This window comes from Stegodyphus dumicola, chromosome 6 (assembly GCF_044657685.1).
Source record: "Stegodyphus dumicola isolate Sdum_Otavi_A_Nest chromosome 6, ASM4465768v1".
NCBI classification, from domain to species: Eukaryota; Metazoa; Arthropoda; class Arachnida; order Araneae; family Eresidae; genus Stegodyphus; species Stegodyphus dumicola.
In genome coordinates, this window is record NC_140773.1 from 115,592,946 (window position 1) to 115,616,105 (window position 23,160).

At 33.8% G+C, this 23,160-nt stretch overlaps 1 long non-coding RNA gene across 3 annotated transcripts in view; it reads right to left on the reverse strand.

Annotated features, from left to right (window-relative positions):
- LOC146996825 (uncharacterized) overlaps positions 1 to 23,160 on the reverse strand; it is a 351,038-nt gene that overhangs the window by 137,544 nt on the left and 190,334 nt on the right. For 2 of the 3 annotated variants that reach the window (XR_015041704.1, XR_015041703.1), the window contains exon 1: positions 11,193 to 11,647. The exons of the other annotated variant lie outside the window; for it this stretch is intronic. This is a non-coding gene — a long non-coding RNA (uncharacterized LOC146996825). Of the gene's footprint in view, positions 1 to 11,192; positions 11,648 to 23,160 lie in introns of those variants that run through there. 3 annotated transcript variants of the gene reach the window in all.

Here is a 23,160-nt window from a genome sequence, read left to right on the forward strand (position 1 = left end):
CTTCCTCTTTTAAAGGGCGATTTGGGATTAGGCAACCAAATTGCCAAATCCTGGTGGTGGAGAATCATCGTGAACCACATTTTTTTAGTTCGGGCTCATACTGCAGAGACATTAGGTATTTTTTGAAAAAGGAGAGATGAAAAATGAGCAATGCCCTCGCCGGGGCTCGAACCCCGGACCTCTCGAATACGCGCCCGGTGTACTGACCACTAACCAAGAAGGCGGGAGAAATACCTTATACGTTTACAAATCTTAAATGATAAAATAGTATGCAAACCTAATTAATTTCCTAAATAAAGGACTTCCTATATAAAAAAAAAATTCGAAATTAAGGACTGAAAGAAAACCCGGAGGTTGATAATTAATTATTTGAAGGAGCGAAAATAAAACGATAAATAACAATATGCATTTACTTGCTTAAAGAAGATTAATTTAAGAAAATTACGATGCTTCTTCTCTCTCTCTTTTTTCTTTTTCTTTTCCTTTTTTTTTAATGAAAGATTTTTGTTTGTATGAAAGATGAAAGATAAGTAATTAATTTACTATTTTAAATTCGAACTTTAAATATGGGAGCATTCACAATAAAAAAGTCTTGTCAGAAAAAAAGGGAGAAAATATTAAGTAGGCGATTAATGTTATACGATTCCAGATTACTCTTCAACGTAATGCAGTTAGTCAATGAGTAGAAATGTTAATATTCAATTTTCTATTCTTTCGATTCTCGAATATCAACTTGTAGTAACCTTTTAGGATTGGAAGAAATTAGAAAAAAAAACTCATATATTACAAAGGTTACAGAAAATTAATCACTATTACTCATCGTAAAATATATTTCAAGATTTTTTGAAAGAACGAGTGTTCAGCTGTCTGGACAAAAGGGAAGCAAATATTTCTTCATTTTGGGGTTTGGACATATTTCTAACATAATGTAGGCAGGTCTAAGAATTGCCATATCGACTAACTCTATCCGAAATTTAAGAAGGATAATAGATCATGATGACGGACGGCGTTAACATAAAAATATTGATTGGGGGCGAGTTAAGGATGAATCCTTGAGGCACCCTTGGTGTAATGTTACTCTGATCAGCATATGCTTTTCTAACTTTTGTCATGAACTTACTTCCTAGTCATGGATAAGGTGACAAGAAGTGGTGGTCAGTTATAACTAAGCAACATAATATAATACCTGTATGCGATACTTTGTAGAAATATATATATTTTTTTTATAGAAAACAGCAGCGTTTACTTTCTTGTAAAAAACATCCGATCTTTTCATCATCACTTTTAGAAGCTTCATGCACCGTAAGATAGTATTTATAGAATATGAACTGTTATCTTTCGGCAATTATTTCAATAGACTTTTCCCAAGCAAGAAAAAATAAAAATGGTTAGTAGCTACTTGAACAATTTCTGTCTTTCCTTGGTTTATTAAAATTTGTTGCAAATAATTGGAGCAGTCAAGTTTTCCACCCCTCAGAAATAACCGAGTTTTCACCCTGTCAGGAAATCACGTATGCATTATTAACATTGGTCAGCAGAGCAGAGGCTTTCTTGGGTGTTGCTTTAACTTTTCTGTTTGAAACGTTATCAATCTCTTCGCACTCCTGAGCACTTCTAGAAGTCAATTTCCTAGTAATGTCAATAGTTAGTTTCAGAGTTGTAGCAGCTTCAAACTTTTCACAAGAATTCGATAGTTGAAAGAAATATGGTTGTAATATTTTTTTCCAGTATAAGTATTTGGAGAAAATTATTTTTCCAGGATGTCAGCTGTAACAGTAACTACTTCTTCTTCGGCTTTTTCTAAACTGCTTTCATACTCGACTGGACTTGCAGAATGAATCGTAACTTCTATCTGTCAAAGGAAACTCCGAACTGAGTTGTCTGAAGCGTTTAAATTACTCCGATAAGCGTGCCAGAAGTCCAGCTTGTGTTGCTTGCAGGAAATGTGTGTACCCAAAATATAAAGATAAAATTTAAGCTAATTTATTACCTTAACACTAACTGAATCAACAAGTATTCGAGTGATAGTTTTAGAATGCGGGTAGGAAATATTTAGTTTAAGGAAATTATTCGTCATTTTTTTTCTTTTAAGCTTCTTGAGCAAATACTATCGATTGTTAACACTAGAAGCGCCGTTGGGGTCATTTTGACCTTTTTTCCAATTTTACGCGTTTTTTTTTTTTTTTTTTTTTTTTTTTTTTTTTTTTTTAACATACAGCTGAGCTTCGAAGCTGATATTTTTTTACTTTTTCTAAAATGTTTCCAAGTATACTATGCCAATTTTTCATATTTCTACGTTAATTATTTAAACAAATAATCGCAGATATACCTAAAACAGCCAACTGGGGTCCTTTTGACCCTCATAAGAAAAACGACACTAGGAGCACTAGGCCATTCAAAACTTTGTGCAGATGATTTGTGGAACAAGAATTGAGGACCACCTGTGTTCAAAGAAATAATGTCACGCAATCAGTTCCGTGAAATAATGCGGTATCTCAGATTCGATGTCCGAAGCACCAGAGCCGATCGTCTCGCCACTAACAAATTTGCTCTCGCTTCTGTAACCTGGTACAAGCTAATGGAAAACTGTTATTTATGCTATGATCCTGGACCAGAAATAACCGTTGATGAACAATTGTTGCCTTGTAAATCAAGATGTAGATTTATTCAGTATATGGCGAATAAACCACACAAGTTTGGCATCAAATTCTGGCTAGCAACTGATGTAAAATCCAAATATGTTTTGAATGGTTATCCTTATCTGGGCAAGGATGAATTTACAACTAATTTACAACTTGGGGAAAGTGTAGTTCTCAAATTACTGCAACCACATCTAAACTCCGGACTCAATGTCACAACTGACAATTTTTTTACTTCTGTGAAACTTGCAGATGAACTTTCTGCGAAATAAACCACAATTGTGGAGACGATGCTTCTGAATAAGCGAAAATTCCCCCCATTGCTCGTGATACTTCTTCGGCACGATATTCATCTTTTGCACTGAAAAATGGAGACAAAACACTCACAATATATAGATGCAAGAGCAGAATGTCGTGATTCTGAGCACGATGCACAGTAATGTGTTTGTTGACGACAGCATAAAGAAAAAACCGAACACTGTCACTTACTACAACAGTACAAAATGTGGCATTGATGTCGCAGATCAGATGCTGAGGAAATAGAGTACAAGTAGTGGAAGTCGCAGGTGGCCTGTACATGTTTTTACAACGTCCTTGACATTTCTGAACTCAATGCTTGGATTATATTCAAAGAATCCTTGGGCACCTCTATTTCCCGTCGAGAATTTATTCATGCACTCATGGAAGAACTACGAGTTGGTGCACTACGCAAGAGATGCCCCCCCCCATTTGCTCAAATACAGACACTTAAAGGAAAGAAATGCGCATTTTAAAGTTGCAAGGGACAAAACAAGACTGTTATCAGCTGTGAGGAATGCCAGAAACCAATTTATGGTAAATGTGTTGCTGTCACTGCCAAGCGTTCATATTGTATCACCTGCGGTAATGTATAACAAACTTTGGAAAACATTGCGTGTTTATTCCCAATTTATGTTTTTTGTCATTTTTTGCATATGTTCTATTTTCCTCTTTTTGCATTTGTATCTTTTGTTTGTTTTTCAAAGATTTTGTTTTTGTTTTTGTAATCTTACATTGAAAGATATGTGCCAATTTGCGCTAATTGCACGAAAAAAAAATTCTAAAGTATAAAAAATAAATAAAAACCTCTAAAACCTCTTTTATGTGGTCATTTCAGCATCATTTCAATCATTTACTGTGTTTCTACTTACATTTCTTATGAGGGTCAAATTGACCACCAATGGCGGTTTTCGGTTAGTCTGAAATTCGGCTGTTCTAGTGTTAAAATCAGGAATCCTGAAACTCCTTTCTGATAGATTTTAAAATCAACCATTATATAATTCAAATGTATCGCAAAGAAATTTCATGTGTAAATTTTCTGCTAAAAGTCTTTATGGTAAAGTGAAAGCACAATTTTTGTTATGCTTAAATTCTATCTACTCATTTTTACTCTTCATTATACATATTCTTGAGCACACATTTCACGAGAAGTGGTTAAGTGTGTGTAGGGTTGTCTTCGAAAGTATTGGCTGATATATTAAAATGGCGCGAATATTTTTATTATAATTCTCGATCTTTCAGTAATTTAACAACTTAGATCAGTTAAATGAGAGGAAATTTTTTGCTGAACTGAATGGACTAAGTTTAAGACAAATGAGTGACAACGAAATTCTCCTTTAAGTTTTATCATACATTGCTCTATTATGATTTATCATTCCGATCTAAATTTAACAACAGGTGCACAAATTCATCACCGTGAAAGAAAGTGTAGGGTCTGTCGACGACCTTAAGCGCCCTAGGTAACAAGAAGAGTTTGCCTCAGTTTAGACGGAAGACTGACAAAGCATCTTAGCAGCATTTGAGTGTACAACGAACACACCACAGCAACAGTGGAATTTATCAACTTCTAAATCTCAGTTGAGAGTCCAAATGATAGCTCAGGCAGGCATTAGAGATGCTCAAGGACTGGATAATGACTAATATATTACAGAATGAATATATTACAATTGCTCAAGTGAAGATGTAATACTGTGCTAAGATAAAAAACGATTTATAAAGTAACAATGTGTGTACATGTAAAATAAAATGAAATAAAACAAAATGTTTGGTAAAAACTTATGATAAACAACGTGGTCACTTGTTGGAATATTCATTGATTAAATCCTGCGCGAATGCTAATTATTTTATGAGAACTGCTAGTTGGTGTGTTCTCTTTCATTATATCATTGATGCAATTTTGCGGCAGGAAGCAAAAATGAAATAAAAGAGCATTTTAGTTCTAGATGATGGGGATTGACTTTATATCTATGTCAATGATTTAAAGATAAATCATTAAAACTACAAAAAAGTTACTTTTTCACTTTTGTTTAAAAAATTATTTCGACACCTCAGAGCAGACTTTTTTTCTTTTCTTTTTTTGGCTTTCCACAATATTATCATAGAAGAATACTTTCTTTTAGCCCAAAAACAGTTATTAGTCTCGAAATGGAATTTTATGTCGATTCACTATAAACAGCGAATCACTTTTCAAATTGTTACTACCAAATATTATCGCCCTCTATAATTTTAAAGAATTTAAATAATGAAAAATCTGAATGTATGTATGTATGTTCCTCACAGTGTGAAAAAAATGAGGTACCTAGAGCTATCAGATTTTAAATAACGTAATCCTCCACCCGAACATGTGCACGTGGAAGGATGAATTTTGAATTTTGAATTTTATATTTCATATTTTGTAAAACTTTAATGAATATTTGATTAACAAACTCAACAATTCGAAAGCGAGCTGTTCCGTCTTTTCGGTAGATAGGTGGCGCTCCTGATGCGCGCCGATGAAAAATATTTCACTTGACGCTTGAACATGAAGAATGACGCATGTCATATTTATTTGATGCTTGATTATGTTTCATGGCCGCTATAGGCGGAAGTAATATAAGTAATATAAGTGTATCGTTAATAAATGTTATTTCAATGTACTGTGAAATCTTGAAGTTTTGATTTGAAATTCTAATGCTCTCCCAACCTTGACTCCTGAAACGAAACGATCTTTGAAATTATGACTCATGAAGAGAGACACCACACACGAGCATTGGTAACACTAAATAACATTTTTATCTCAGCGCGCGAGACTGTCTGTCGGAAATTCTAAACATATGCTGTTTTTAAATATTTTATTATTTTTCTGTTAAACTGAATTTTATGTGGCGTAGGTGGGAAGAACGGAATATTTAATAAATGAAATCAACACAACAAACGTTAATCATAAAAAGACAAAAAAAGTTTTGCAAGCCATCTTACTAAAAAAACTGAACATTTATACGATAAACTGAGAAAAGACGGAAAAAAAAAATGGAAAAATTTTGTGCCAACATTTAACACTGCATGGGGAGTTCTAACCATGCCATTACGCCGCTTTTAAAATGTTTGTGATTTTTATCGTTTGAATAAACTTATTTTTCTTAAAGGTTATTTTTTATCGACGGACCAGCTTCACTGCTTCGTTTTTAATTATTTTATTTAGAAAAACATCATATACAAATATTTACAGTGAAGCAAAATACAATTTAATTGTGAGCTTCGGTTACAAGTAATGGTCACGTCAGACCGGTTAGATTTCTTCTTCAAGTCTGCTGCCTCAATCGCAGGAGGCGATAATTTGGCGAGATTCGTTGGCGTAAAATGCGCCAACATCCCGCCCGGCCTTGCTATGTTCACATGCAAGAACTTAACATAAATTTAATTATGAAATACCAGTATTAGAGTTTCAGTTATTCATGTAAACAATAAAATATGTATAGAAAAATATAAAATAAGTAAACAAAACATGAATACAAAATTATTGAGAAAAATAATTTTCAATATAATTACTAACAACTGAGTAACATAATTCACAACTTGCTAAACTTCAATAGGCAATACAGCTATTTTATTAATTGTCCTTTTAAAGTCCCCTGTTTTGGTACGAACTTTTACAACACGGACTTTTCCATCAGAACCGTGGTACAATGATGTTATTCGCCCTAAAAGCCAATTGTTAATTGGCAGAAAATCTTCTTTAATCAAAACCATTTGGCCGATCATCAGATCATTTTTTTCAACCATCCATTTTGATCTAGACTGTAAAGTATTCAAGTAATCAGACTTCCATCTTTTCCAAATAAGTTGTATAGTTTTTGTAGTTTTTTGCCAACGACTTAAGCGGTTTTCCTTTAAATCCGTTAAAAACGGCTCAGAAATTGCTGTTATAGGTCGCCCTATCAAGAAATGACCTGGCGTCAGAACTTCGAAACTTTCTGAATCACTAGAAAGAGGAGTAAGCGGTCGCGAATTTAATATTCCTTCTATCTGAATGACAATCGTTTCGAATTCTTCGTAAGTGAAATGAAAATTGCCAATCGTACGTTTAAGATGGTACTTCACCGATTTTATCCCAGCTTCCCAAAGTCCACCGAAGTGAGGCGATTTGGGTGGAATAAAATTCCAATCTATATTCTCTTGCGAAAAATGATTAGCTAATTCTTTGTCTGGGAAATTAATGAGCTTATAAAATTTTTTCAATTTTGAATTCGCTCCAACAAAGTTAGTAGCATTGTCAGTATAAATTTTGAAACATTTGCCACGTCTACTTGTAAAACGTTTAAGTGTTGCAATTAAAGCATCAAAAGTCAAATCTGTTAATGTCTCAAGATGGATGGCTTTTGTTGCGAAACATATAAAAATACAAATATACAATTTATTCAGAATACCTTTACGTTGATTTTTAAATTTCACTAAATAAGGGCCACATAAATCAATACCTGTAATAGAAAATGGAGCTGAAACATTAACTCTTTCACTAGGCAAATTACCCATAATTTGTGAAGAAAGAGTGGGCTTACATTTAAAGCACGTTACACATTGATGACTGTTTTACGTGCGAGACTACGGCCACCTAAAGGCCAAAATTTCAAGCGCACTGCATTTAGCAGACCTTGTGGTCCAACATGAAATAATTTCCTGTGTAAACTTTCAAAATAAATTTTACTTAATCTTGAACCCTTAGGTAAAATAGGAGGATGTCTTTGAGAATATGGCACTGAAGCATTCTTCAGCCTTCCTCCTACACGTACTATTCCTTTGTCATCAAAAAACGGAAATAAATTTGAAATATTACTTGGCAGTTTCTTTCCTTCAAGGAGAACTCGTTGTTCATGCTTAATCAACACTTCTTCAGCTTCTCTTACCTCCTCCACTGACAGTGGTCCTGTGTTTTTTACCTTATTCCTGCAATTGGAAATAAACCTGAAAATATAAGACAAAACATGGTTAATTTTATAATAATTGTTTGAAAGTTCTAATAGGTCGTCCACAATAAAATGTTGAGAGCTGTCATTTAGCAGGGCTGTCTCTTTACAAGTCTCATCTTCAAAAGGAATTTTCCTTTCTCACCGCAAAGTTTCTTTTTCGACTTGTTCGATGGTTTCAATCTCAGGAATAAATGGTTGCAAGTTCTTGAAACTATCAGGCTGCATCAAGAATTCTGGACCTGTCCACCATCTAGAATCTGTCACCAAGGAATCAGCATTCATTCCACGTGAGACAAGATCGGCAGGATTTTCTTTACCTGCACAGTGATGCCAAGAGTTGGGATCTGTCAAGCTGGTGATTTCGTTCACTCGGTTTGCCACAAATTGCTTCCATCGGGTTTTTGCACCCTTTATCCAAAAAAGTGCAATCTTGGAATCTGTCCAATGGTATTCAACAGAAGATCTTTTCAGATTCACGATTCTCTTTACCTTAGAACTAAGACGAGCTGCAACTAGAGCACCCAATAGTTCTAATCTTGGTAAGGTTACACCGTTTAACGGAGCCACACGACTTTTTGAAGTTAGGAGTTTCACCGATATTCCACTGAGTGTCTTCACCTTCAAATATATGGCAGCGCCATATGCCTTTTTACTTGCGTCGCAAAAACTGTGTATTTCATCTGTATCTTCCTTTGATACAGAATCATTAACCAACCTAGGTATTTTCAAATTTTCTAAGTGATGAAGTTCAGCACACCACTTCTTCAATTCCTTTTCAATTTCCTTTGGTAAAGGTTCATCCCACTGAATTTTTTCATTCCAGAGATCTTGGATGAGGCATTTAACTCGAATGGTGAAAGGCGAAATTAATCCTAAAGGATCAAATATCTTCCCTATTGCTTGAAGTAAGAAGCGTTTCGTATTTTTGTCCATAGAAAGAAATTCCAAAAGATTTTTAGTATCCATAGTTAAATAATCTTCGTGCGTCTTCCAAGAAAGTCCCAAGATTTTAGTTTGGTGTGCGCCCAAGCTGAGAGTAGCGTCTGCAGGATAGGTATCGAATTCTTCATTCTTCCATTGCTCCATTAATTCAGCATTATTGCTAATCCACTTCCTGAGGACCATTCCAGCCTCTTCCATAATTTTCTTGGCATTTTTTTCAAATGCTTCTTCAAAATCCTCGCTTCCAGAAATGAGATCATCTACATAAAAACACTGGTCTAAAATTTCAACTGTTTCGGGAAAATCTTCCTTGTATTTTTTAATATGATGTCTAATAGTAGCTGCTAACAGGAATGGGCTCGAACTGACCCCGAAATTTACTCGATTGAAACGGTAAATCTGTAAATTGGGCCTTTTATCAACACTTGGATCATCACTACTCCAAAGAAAACGAACTGCATCCTTATGTTCATCAGAGAGGCATATCTGCAGTAAAGCTTGTTTAACATCTGAACAAAATGCAATTTTGTTCAATCTGAAATTAATTAGTAAATACAAAAGATTTGGATTTAAGTTAACCCCTGGCCACAAGCAGTCATTTAAAGAAAGTTCATTATTTTGATGGCTACCCGCATCAAAGACGATCCTAGTTTTCGACGTTAAACTACTTTCTTTCCGCACAGCCTGATGAGGCAAATAATATATAGGCCTAATTAAAGCATTTTCTTTTGTATCAGGATTTACGATGCTGATTATGCCTTCTTTTAAATAATCACAAATAATTTCACGGTATTGTTGATGTAACTCAGGATCATGACTAAATCTTCTCCACAAATTCTGAAAACGCTGCCGCACCAAGGAATAATTATCAGATATTTCTTCATAATGTTTCCTAAAAGGTAATTGTACTACATAACGTCCATTTTTAAATTCAACGGTGTCATTAAAAATTTCCATTGCCTGATCCTTTTCATGCAAAACTGGATCATCACGAATACCAAGTCCCTCTAAATCAAAGAAAAGTTTTAAAGTATTTTGAAGAGAGTCATTTTGCACAAGAAAACAATGTCCCTGATAAGAAGGTTGTATTTCGTTAAGCTTCCCGCATGCGATCCATCCGAATTCAGACTCTTTAAACAATAAATCATCATTTATTTTATACGTATTATTTTTCAAAAACCTTAAAAAATAAATCAGCACTTATAAGGGCATGTACCTCTGAAGCTTCATAAAATGATTTATCAGCTAAATTTAAAAATTGTGGAATTTCTACTTTCGAAATATCTAACGTAGTACACGGAGTTAGTCCTGTTATCTTATTTACAATCAAGAATTCAACTGGTTCATTAAAGGTACATTCTTCATTTGAAATAAATGTATTCACTTTCCATTTAATATTTTGAATTGATCCGTTAAGACCTGTAACAGGCATTTTAATTTTCTGCCTTTTTATTCCTAAGCATTCACTTATTTTATCTGTAAGAACACATAATTTCGAGAGACACTGACTTTTCTTATGATTTTGCTTTAGACATAATTCGCAGAGTTTATGTGAACGAATTAATTTTAATCTTTCATGAACACTTAACTTTAAGAATGTATCGCAAAGGAAAATAGGATGAAGGCTCCTACACACAACACAGTTTTTATTTTTATTTTCATTTGTCAAAAGAACCTTCGATTTATGGGAAGGAGTGGAATTCTTGTTTATATTAACCCTACTTCCGGGTGTAATATTTCTATTTATAGATAACAAAACTGATTCACGCTGTTCCAAAAATCTAATAAACTCGTCAAATGTTGGAACTACTTTCGATTTGTGAGATAATTCAAAATTTTTTCTACATTCTTTATCTAGTTTTTGAAGAAGAATATTTATTAGAAAAACATCACATAACTTGTTCTGTTCATATTTTAATACTTTCAAAGCGCGTAAATTCTTTTGTATACAATCAATCATACTTCTGATATCTTTCGCATTTTCGGATTGAATCTTTTCAAAATTTAAAATATTCTGCACATGAATGTCAACAATCAGACGTTCATTATCATAGCGAGATTCTAAAGCATTGTACAAAGATTCAAAATTATCAAAGTTACTACCTAAATGCTTAGCATCATTAGTAAGACAAGATCTTAGATAATATAATTTCTGTGAATGACTCAGCTGAACATTATTTGTAATTAAATCATCAAATTGAGTTTTAAATGAACTAAATTCTTCATATTTTCCTGAAAATTCAGGCAAAACTAACGCTGGGATTTTAGTTTTGATTTGAAAATTTTCATCTACATTACTTTTAGTAACATTTACTGCTTTTGCAGAATTTAACTTATTGTAAGAATTAATGAGAATTTCAATTCTTACCTCCAATTTTTCCAGATCATCATCACATTGGTTTAAGTCGTCATCAATTTTGGTCAGATCATCATCTTTCATTTCACTTTGTGCGTAGCACGCACTTCGTAGTTCATCAACTTTCTTTTGAAGAGCTTGAATGTTCTTTAGTTTAACTTTAAGTTCAACTAAGTCCACATCATTATTTGCAGTTTGCACAAAAGTTTCGAATCTAGTTATTTTCCCCTTTAGGGATGCTTTGCTTTTCATTAATATATCCATACCGCTGAAATAGGCTCCAGGGTCGACGGAGCCAGATGAATAAACTTACTTTTCTTAAAGGTTATTTTTTATCGACGGACCAGCTTCACTGCTTCGTTTTTAATTATTTTATTTAGAAAAACATCATATACAAATATTTACAGTGAAGCAAAATACAATTTAATTGTGAGCTTCGGTTACAAGTAATGGTCACGTCAGACCGGTTAGATTTCTTCTTCAAGTCTGCTGCCTCAATCGCAGGAGGCGATAATTTGGCGAGATTCGTTTGCGTAAAATGCGCCAACATCGTTGAACTGTATATTTCGGAAGTACGAAGAAAATAATGCTTTATAATAAAGCTAAAAAAAGCAGAAAGAAATAGGTTAGCAAAAGTTAGTGCAACAGTAGACTGCTAAACTGTGTGCTCATCTAGAGCATTTTCGGGCATCCATTAAAATCTGAACCCTTTCAGATTTTTCGCCTTTGTTCTTATTCCCCCCCCCCAGTTTTTATAAGTGAAAATACTTTTCTCTTACTGTCTTATTTGGAACAATAAATGTATAATTAATCACTTAATTCAACATAATCAATAATTTGGTTATTAAATGCTAATCGAAGGCATTATAATGCTTTATTCTTATAGTAAATTGATTAGACTTTCTAACGGATAATTTATTTTAGTTTAAAACTCAACTTATATGCCGGAAAATATGGTAATTCCTGTTTTTAGAGAAGTACAATTCAATAGGTTGTTAATTTGAAACGAAACTGTACCAGTGTATTGCAGCAATTTAATGTAAATATTGCAAATTATTCCATTGTTGCGAATGGTAGGCACCGCTCTGTTTTAAAAGTCTAATTTATTCCTTCAAGGGAACCTCATCCGTTTGCATCCATCCAGTTTAATTCTGACTTCTTTGCCAGTTTTAAATGAGACCCGGTGCCGAAAATTTTAGTTTATGTTCCTTCTCTTCCAACGCATCATTAAATTTGGGTTCCATACCGTCTAATTATTCAGCAACAATTTCAAAGCGGCCATCTTTTGTAAGAAAATTTTTTACTTCCATTCTTGAGAGATTTCCTTTTATATGTCGAGGAATTCCTTACGTCTAGCAAATATGTTTCCTTTTTTTATTCTGACTTCCGTTTCTAATTATGAATAGCAGATACAGAGCTTTCCATTGTTTCGTTTTCCAGAAATTAAGAGTTCTGTTTTGCAGGATGTAATAATTCAGCTTCAAAAAGGAGGAAAGAAAAGGATAAGAGTGGATGGAAGAAAAAGCTCACAAAGAAAGACAGCGTTAAAACTTTTGGCTCAAACTCAAAGAAAGGGAAGTTAACAAGGGAGCTTTGAATAAAAACTAAAAGAGCTCTCGTTTTGATTGTTCGCCAGAAATGAATAGAAAATATCCAACTACTTGTTCATAGTGGAATGAAAAGAATCATTCATTATTCTTCATATTCTTGAAGCTTCATTCGTCAAATGAATGCAAAAATAGTTCTGATAAAGCGCACTTTTATGGCGGGTGGGGGAAGAGGGGGAAGTAAAAATTGTGAAGGCGTTGACCTTTAATTTATGGAATACTGAATTGATTTTAAAATTTAAAAACTATTCCGGCGCAGTGAAATTTTGATTTTACTGTTTTACTTCGTGATTTTTTTATAGCTTTAAGACATATTCAATGAAAAGACTACAATAATATAACCTATCGATAGGTAATATTCCAAGTGCTGTCACCGTTGTATGATATTATCTATGATACCTAACGGTATACATGTAATGCGATACATATACAACATACTGAAATGCGGTAAATTAAACTTTCAAATTACGTACAACACTTGATAATCCTAATTAATAAAATAATAAATTGCAGCTTGAACTGCATTGCACAAATACAGAATATTTTTTTCTTTCTCTTTCTCGCATGCATAAAATTAAGGGATTTTAAGGTTTTAGTCCGAGTTTTAAAGAATATATCAATTATACATATTGTACTGTATAGCATTATACTGTCATTTAAGGAGACAGTAATGAAAACACTCATACACATTCTTGCAGATTACTGTACGCATGAAAACTCACTCTCTTGGCTAAACTTCGTATTAAGAATTCGATAAGGAGCTCCTCCTTTGTGTTCAGAATATCACGCTGGCCTGAAATCTGGCTGTCCTCAATAAGATGCTGGTGAGGAGGTTTCTCAACTATCTTAGAAGAAGGAACTGTGAAAGATTAGTGAGAAGACTCACTGATCTTCTCCTGCGTCGAAGTCTATCAGGAGGGAACTTAATTGCAACTCGGTTTGTGATGCTATCTGCCATTATCTACAGATATTAAGGAGCATAATAAACGACTTCAGGTAAATGATAAAACGATGAACACCATTATTTTCTTTCAGAACATGACATTAGTAGTGAAATGTTGGACAGACTCAAGCATACATATTTGTGCTCTAGTAGAGACAGCTTTGGGATATTACATTTAAGAATTTTTTAAATGCGAGCTTACAAGTGAATAAATAACTAAACCGCTTGTAAGATTCCAAACTTTGAGTGTACTGCAATGTGCCTGGAACTTTGAGAACTGATAAGCGAATAATCGCTTAGTTCAGAGAGATAGAAACGTAAACTTACGAAAGGTTAATTACCCTTTATTATTCAAAATAAATTTAACAAACGACTCCTTCTTGGAGTTACAATGAAGCCTCCGCTTGGGCTTGAACTCAGGAATAATAAGCAATAAAACTTAACTAATAAGATGTAGCCGAACCAATCAAGATTCTAACAGAGTTAGCCCATTAACGCTAACTAACGGCGAAGCTATCAAGGGCCTAAGATACGGCAGAGCATAATAATAGCTTGTGAGAAAACATCGCTAAAAGGCTAACGCGCGCTGATCAGAATCTCTGGCTCTCTAACGAAATCAGTAGACCTTCACAGTTAAATACTTTTTCTCCTCATTTGCATTCAACCGCGATTCTGAACATACGTTCTTTCTTGAAGTTGTAAGCTGAAATTAAAGCAAAACAGGAAAGTAACTTTAACTCAAAATTAACTGTTAGAAAATTAAGATAAAACTTACACGCTAACTATTGGCACACCTTACTAATATGTTCTTGATAGTTAAATACGGGCTCCGTGTATGGTGATCTCCTTTGATGTAACGCTAATATGGGCCAGTTTCCATCAAACCATTCATACTCAACCAGCAGCCGACGAGCTTATATGTACGACCCGAAACAAAATTTCTTGCAAATAAAGACTGGAGGGAAGAATCACCTCTGCTACAGTAAAATTTTAAATTTCCCAAACACAAGATGAATTTCAATGTATATTTCCTAAAGTTGCATTTTGTGATGCCACTGATACAGCCCGGAACACTTTCGAATGCACGATTCCTGGTAAGCGATTATTTATACGAACTAATGCAAACGTTACGAACTAATCTTACATTTATCGTGCGCGAACTGTTGTAACTGTGTAATGCCTCGCAGCCAGTAATAATGGTTAGTGACCCTTGACTGCCGTACCGATGAGTCCGTGCTTCAATCCCAGAGAAAGCATGGCTACTTGCAAGTATATAACACAAATACACGACACGAGAGTCGAATCTGACATATGTCATGATTTCGTATGGCCCGCCAAGTCTCCAAATGTCATCGAATCTGGCCTGTTAGTTGTTTAAATATTGACAACAATCACTCGTAGCCGTAATGAATTATTTTGTAAAAATTGTTGCTTTCACTGTTTTTACCCATTTTTTAAACTTTTTATTCTCATTTTCATCTTTTGCCCCCCTCCCATAGTATTTGACCCGTAACTGCCGTTTGCCACTGATCGGTGGTCGTGGCTTTGTTACTCGTCAGACCGTTCTGCTGCCGTCAGTATGATCACGTTCTCTGCTGCTGTCTGCAGTTGCCAGTTTCCACGTTATATCAACTTGCGTTCCACTTTCACATATTCGGGATTTTGCAGTCAAACACTAATCAAGAAAAGTGGACTCACTATTGTCATATTTGACTATTGTTTGTTTGTAATGCAGAAGGAAAAACCTCTTTGCTTGATATGTTTGGGAACTATTTCGGTTTTGAAAGAATACAACTTAAAAAGACATTAAAATACGAAACACTCTAATTTTAACAGGTATAAAAATCAGCCGAGAATATAAAACACAAAATATAATCTGTACAACAGAATGTTGTCCCGCCAACATATTGCTAACAACATTATTATCCCAAGCTTTATTGTTAGCGAAAACATTTCGAAGCATTCAACAACCGTATTACGAAGTCGGGTTTGTCAAGGAAGCCTTATTGTTGTCACGAAAATACTCTCTCCTGAGAAAATCAACGAAATTGAAAAGATAACACAGTACTCGACGAATCGATGGAATGTTTAGTAACATAGAAATAAACATCAAATATATCGCTTCAAAACCTGAAGCATGTTTCATTGGTGATACCGTTGATAGACACCCCTCCATAGACACCACTGGTACCACTCAGTTGGCTGTCAACTTCAATTGTTACAGTTGATATTATTAACATTTATAGCTGGAGCATTCTTTTATGGACATATTTGAGATTGGATTAGATTAAATTATATATGGATTTAGGCAAAGCATTCGAAAGCCATCACCGTATTTTAGAATACAACTAATAAGTATTTTTGATTTAAAAAAATTCAACTTAAAGCCTCTAAAACTTTGGTAACTAGATCTGGGTTCAAATTCTGGAGAATAAAATGAGTGTGTGGGTTTTTTGTGGTTTTTTTCTATTTGTAATATACGTATGAGCCTTGTTCTCTCATAAATTACTCCTCGAAGGCACCGCTCTCTAATCAGATAGCTTTGTGTGCTTTGCATTGGTTAAAGTCAATAAGCTGTTCTTAAATGTCTTACAGTATGGCCTTTTTATTCATGCACGTCTTGAAGAAAACGTGCATATTTGTCATGCATTAAAATGTGGTATCCGATAGTGGTAACCAGGCAAAATAGAAATTTTCAGATTATCAATGGAGGAAAAAAAAATAGCATGAACTAAAGCGGCAATAAACAATTCATAAATAAGCAGTTCAGGCAAACTGAATGTTTATTATTAATTCAAAGGAGCTTTGTCATTGAGGGACTACTGTTTTCGTTTTGCGATTTTGCGTCGAATCATTCTGAATATCCGTTTCACTTTTCAAATGTTGCCACCAAATACTATCGCCCTGTATTATATTTGAAGAAATTAAGTAATGAAGAATCTGCATAAATGTATGTATGTTTCTCGCACTGTTATAAAACAACGGTACTTAGAGCCATCCAATTTTGAATGACGTAATCCTACGGCGAATATGGGCATCTGGAAGCCCACATTTAGAATTTATTTTATTATCGATTTCATATTTTGTAAAACTTTAACGAATTTTTGATTAACAAACTCAGACATTTCAAAGTGAGCGATGGTGACGTTGCACAGAAAACACATTTTTATCTCCAGCGCGTGAGAATGTGTATCAGGAATTCTAAAGAGATCCTCAATTTAAAATTATTTTGCGATATTGCTGTTGAACTGAATTTTACGGTTTAAGTGCGAAGAACATGATATTTAGTAAATAAAGGCAACACAGAAAATGTTAAAAAATTACCCCTTTGGACGTAATTTAAAATCTGAAACCTTTCAGATTTTCTTTTTTAAATCGTTTAATTCTTTTTTAAATTATAAGCAGAAGTACTATAAAGATAACATAGTTTTAAATTACGAAATTTTCCCTTACAGTTGCTCTCTGACAATTCACCTCTCTCTCTCTGACCAGATTTAAAACCTAGTTCCGGTTTTAGATTCGTGACCTAAATTAAAAATGATTGCAATAGCTACTTTGTCCCCCGTTGTCAGTCGCAGATAAAATCGTTTGTCCTCAAACTAAGTTTTCATATTTCCTCGGGACTCCTACGGATACGATATTCGACTGTTTAATCTGAAAGGATTACTCTCTTTCATCCACTCCGAATGATAACTATACAACGTCAACATCACCGGCATGTAACTTCAGTCTGGCGCATGGCCTCAAACATACGAATTCCCAGCTTGCGAAGTGCAATTATTTGTTCGCGACTGAGTAAACAGAAGGCTTTATCAGACCTGGATGTCTAAATATATCCCCCCCCCCATTATGCATTCCCGCGTTGATGTCTTTTTCTGATAAGTCACATAGAAGTAGATTGCACACTTTTGAGAATGTGAGTACTGGTGTCAACTTAGCGAGGAGCATTGGGTATCAACATATCATTACTAAAGTTACAGAAATTTGTTGACGGAAAAGAAACAAATTATTTATCTTTTCATTCAAATTATTTAATCATAATTTATATATGTTTTATTACATAATTGCAGTTTTCATTTGGTATCTAATGGATATTGAAATTTCCTCAAATGAGAAATTACAACTAAGACACAAAGTATAATACATTTTTTGTGAGTCAATTTCATTGATTGTATAGCTACAATTGTAATTCATCAGAGAATCATTTTAATGAACATTAGTTTTGACTAATATAATTTCATGAGTCACTTTAGTTGTTTATTAATGAATATTTTTCAGCCCAAATGAGCTGTTAGTCTCGAAACAGGATTTTGCGTTGAATCACTATAAAAGTCTTCATCACTTTTCAGATTGTTGCCACCAATATTATTACCCTGTATTATACTTAAAGAAATTAGATAATGAAGAATCTGCATGAATATGTGTACGCGCATTGCGGAAAACAATGGTACCTACAGCTATGAAATTCTGAATAACATATTCCCTCACCCGAACGTGCGTCCCTGGAAGCCCGAATTTTGAATTTCGAACCTATTTCATATTTTGTGAAACTTAAATGAATTTTTAATTAACAGACTCAACGATTTGAAAGCGAGCAGTGACAATACTGTAAGAAAAGAGCTTCCTATCTCCAGCGAGCGAGACTGTCTATCGGAAATTCTAAAGCTATGCTGTTTTTAAATATTTTGTGATTCTGATGCTGAATCGCATTTTTTGTGGTATAAGCGTCAAGAACATGACATTTAATAAATAAAGCCAACACACAAAAAGTGAGTAATAAAAAGTTAGTAATAAAGGGGAGTTTTTTAACATTTTGTGTCTTACCTTTATTTCTTAAATATCATGTTCTTTCTACTTAAACCAAATAAAATTCAATTCAACAGCAATATCACAAAATATTTATTAAAACTCCGATAGACAGTTTTGTGCACTTGAGATAATTTTTTTCGCGTACAGTGCTGCGCTTTGAAATCATTGAGTTTGTTAATCAAAAATTCATTAACGTTTTAAAAAATATGAAATAGATAATAAAACACTTTCGAAATTGAAAATTCGGGCTTCCAAGTGCCCATGTTTGGGTGGAGGATTACGTTATTCAAAATTCGATGGCGTCATCGTTTCACAACGCGAAAAAATACATATATTCATGCAGATTATTCAGTATTTAATTTCTTTAAATATAATACAGGGCGAAGATATTTGGTAGCAACATTTTGAAAGGTGGCTCAGAGTGATTAGCAAAATGCCGTTTCAAGAATAATAGCCCTCATCGGCTAACGCTGCTTTGAGTTAACCAAAAAGAAAGTTTTATAAGATATCTTACTAAGAAAACTGAAGATTGATATTATAATCTGAAAAAAGACTGAAGAAAACAGAAATGTATGTCAATACTTAATACTGCATCGGGAATTCTAAGCATATTCTGCTATGTTGCTTTTAAAGTTTTTGTAATTTTGCTGTTGAATTGTATATGGCGTAAGAAGAAAATGCTGCTTAATAAAAAGGCTAAAAAGACAAAAAGAACTGGGTTAGTAGGAGTGAGTGTAACAGCACACTGAGACTGCGAACGCAGCGAGAGGGTAAAAAACCTTAACAAATCCTTTTGGTCGACGTTAAAATCTCAAACATTTCAGATTTTTTTAAATACTATATTTTTTATTGCTAAGTAAGAAAGAATATATTTAATTATTTTTAATATTAATTTCATGAATTAATATCTATCGTAATAAAGTAAGTTACATTTAAGAATAAAATGTAACTGATATGATGACGCAGAAGGTAGAATGTAATTGATACGTAGAATAAAATGCAACTGATATGATGACGTGTAATTGACATGATGACGTAGAAGCATAATGTTGGAGTTTTAAGTATGAAGATATAACAGCGGTCATGATCGGTTGAGCACTTCTTTATTGTTAATGAAAGCTTTCTGTAATATAGACAGGTACAGTTAAACCGCACAAGTCATGCATACGTTCTAAAAGAAATTTTTAAACTTTTCAAACTTTTGAAGCAAGCAAAGAAAGCGAAGACAACAAGTTGGTAAAACAGATAAGCGAAGAAGAAAATGAACTATACTAATGCCAGGGCATGCATTAGTATAGTTCTATTGTATTCGTATTGGTTAATTTAGATTTCAGTTTTGCAGATTTTAATATTATTGGCATATTAGTAAATGCATTTTTCAAATTATATAAGGACCATGAGACAAGGATCAATTTTGAGATGAAGCAATGTAGACAAATTGACTACAAGCATGTTAATATTTTTAGTAAAAAAAAAAAGGAGGGGGGAAATAATCAAGTAAAACAGCAGACTTAAAGGGCTACTGCAAATTAAATTTAGGATTTTATCTTATATATATATTATATATATGTGATGATTTAGATTTGGATGAGAGAAGGCCTCCGTTAAACTTTTCAGTCATAGCCGAAATAATGATAAACATGGCATATACACTGCGCTCTCAATTTTCAAACTGAGAAATGTCTTCCGGGCTAATGATCTGTTTCCGGGCTAATGTCGCGGAAGCAGATCACCGAGAATTGAAAAACGCGGATAATGCAAACTATAAATTTTCATGCTTATGGTGTACGTCCTTATTTCTTTAAAATAATCAGTGAGCTTTGTTTTGGGAATGTTTATATACTTACTGAATTTTATTGCGAGTTTTTCGAAGTGCTGTTTGATCAGTATTTTCGAAACTCTTTTGGTGTACTAAAATTTTAAATCAATTTTTAAAAGACTAAGATGCACGAAACACATATGTAGAACGAATTGTACGAGGTAATCTTTGAAACTAAGCCTAAAGACGGTAACGATAATCCTCTATCCAATAATTCAGCGGGTTTTTTTTAGCATGCTCGGAAATGCGCAAGTTTGTTTTTTTAGACTCGCGCATAGCACTGAGTGTTCATGCGTGGACACCGACAGGCCTGGATAAACAGCAAACCAGAGACAATCCGCACCCGGATAGCCGAGAGTACCCGCATACAGATTGCGTATTACATGACTGGTACTTCGTAAGGCACAACTAGTTTCATAGTCATTTATGTTTTTGAGGAATAATTTCTTGAACATCTTAAAACACATCTTCTTAGTTTGCACAGCACTAGGGGTGCAATAAGCGCCCCACACTTTTATATACGCGTGTCACATCGTTAAACAATAGATGAAAGCCGCACAACGACGAGACCGGTGTTTTAGGTACACATGGAGAAGCGAGAAAAAGTGCATGCGCATTCAGCCTTTCACGTATTTAATAAACTCTGCTAATTTGTTTTAGTTCTGAATGATGACTGGACAAGAGCTCTATATTATTGCAGATTATTATAGATGTTAGTGACACAATACAGATTCTCTGAAGACGCTAAATCAAAGTTAGGAATTAAAAGGGCTATTGCCAAATTAATTTAGTAATTTTTTAGTAATTTTCTTTCATATTTTATACTTACGTACATATATATGTCCTTTAACTCTGTATTTCTATTTGTTTAAAATTCCTAAAGTCTAAAGACACTAAATCCTAAAATCTAATTATTAATTAAAATGCAAATTTTAATAAACTCTGAATGGATTATTGCATATAAGGAAGTCTAAAAAAACATAAGCTTGTACACATTTTCATAAATTTTAATTGTCTATCATGGGTATTCTCACCCATCCGATCCCTCTCTTCACAGCTTGAAATATAAATCTGTCGAGGTTTTGTAACCGTTGTTGGTAAGAGGTGTCCCTTGAATTAGCCTCATACAAGATGCATTAACCCACTCACAGTTTACTTCAACTAATTTCTTGTAATACAGTGTGACTAAGAAATTTTATCACTATCGGATGCCATTCTGTCTCTATTCATGAGGTTATTCACCGACAGACTCTACGGTGTTTATATAAACAGCCAGCATCCCGTCTTGATAAGGCTTTTTTTGTTTATACCATCACTGTCTGCACAGCGTGCTTCGCGAGTCTCAGACCATAAAGCTGTCAATAAAGTACTCCTGATGCACTTTTGATATGAAAGTTCACGTATCATAATTTTGGGGATGTTGAATATTCCCAATCAAAACTGTGAGATGACTGTTTATACAACTTCTCCTACAGTTCTGTTGTCGTGCGCTCTCTAGGCAGTTACAGAAATTCGAGGTCCCAGTTCAGGACCTCCTGATGTCTTTGAGGCTCAGCTATATGGCATGGCATCTATGTTTTATCATGCATTCTAAAGTAAATCTTTCTCTCGCTCACTATTTTGGAGGGGAAGGGTAAATTTCATTGCATCTGATCAGACAGTAGAAGAGAAAGAATGCTCAGATGAACTATTTAATTATCACCTCCATTCATTAGTCAAAAACAGATTAAGGAACATTTATAAAGCCTACTTTTGCTATCATAATTTTTATTTGTTTCCTTGTGCTGTTTACTTATATTTCATTCAGCAGGGATTCTCGACCTTCTCCGCCCCATGTACCCCTTTCACAATTGCTAGAAGATTATTCCCTCTTTTCTCCCAAACTCGAAAAATACATGCACATTTATTTAGGGGCGGAATTCCCCTTGGTTTAGAACACGTTTCTATTTCTCTACGCTTAAATCGTCTTCGATGGTATACTGAAATGTATATTACGATATTAGTTTTTAATGTATTACTAATAAAAACATTTAGGAATTTTTTTACTGCATTTTAAATCTTATTTGATTTTTAGCATAACAAAAAAGTTTAAGAATTAACGAAAGCAATCTTCTCGTTCTCTCCAGAACGTGAACTTCAGGGATAAATGCTTTTTACCGAGACTTCATTCTTTCTAAAAAGACAGAACCAACTCTTTTGATCTGAAAGATCAAAATTTTGATTTTCGAAGATATCGTGTAAAATATAAAGCACCTACAAATCATCACACGACGATAACATCGCAGACATGCGTTTTTCGAGCTTTAAAGGCTGTAAAGTCATATTCCCATAATGATCTGCGAGTAAAAGAAACAATGAGGAATATTTTTTACTTTTATATTTCATATTTTTGAATTAACTAATGAAGTTTTGTGAGAAAATAAGAAGATAAGTTTAAGCATTAAAAAATAGAAAAATGAATAGAAACATAATGCTAAGTATAGTAGTTAATAGAATTTTAAGCTGATGTAGTTAAGTAATAAAGATCATTAATTAATTAATATCTTATCTAACGTTTTAATGGTAATTTTTTATATAAAATATAGTCTAGAAAAGATTAAAAAAGGAAGGTGAGTGAGTAACTGCCTCTATTAAAATTCTGTTAAGTGCTATAAATGGCTTTACACACATTTCCAGTTTTTGAATACTTTTAAAGTTTAAAAAAATTAAGACACACAGTAAGTTTGAGTTATTAGCTATAATAAATAATAACGCAGATATATTAGATAAACAAAATATACATTTATTTTAATTTGTAAAACG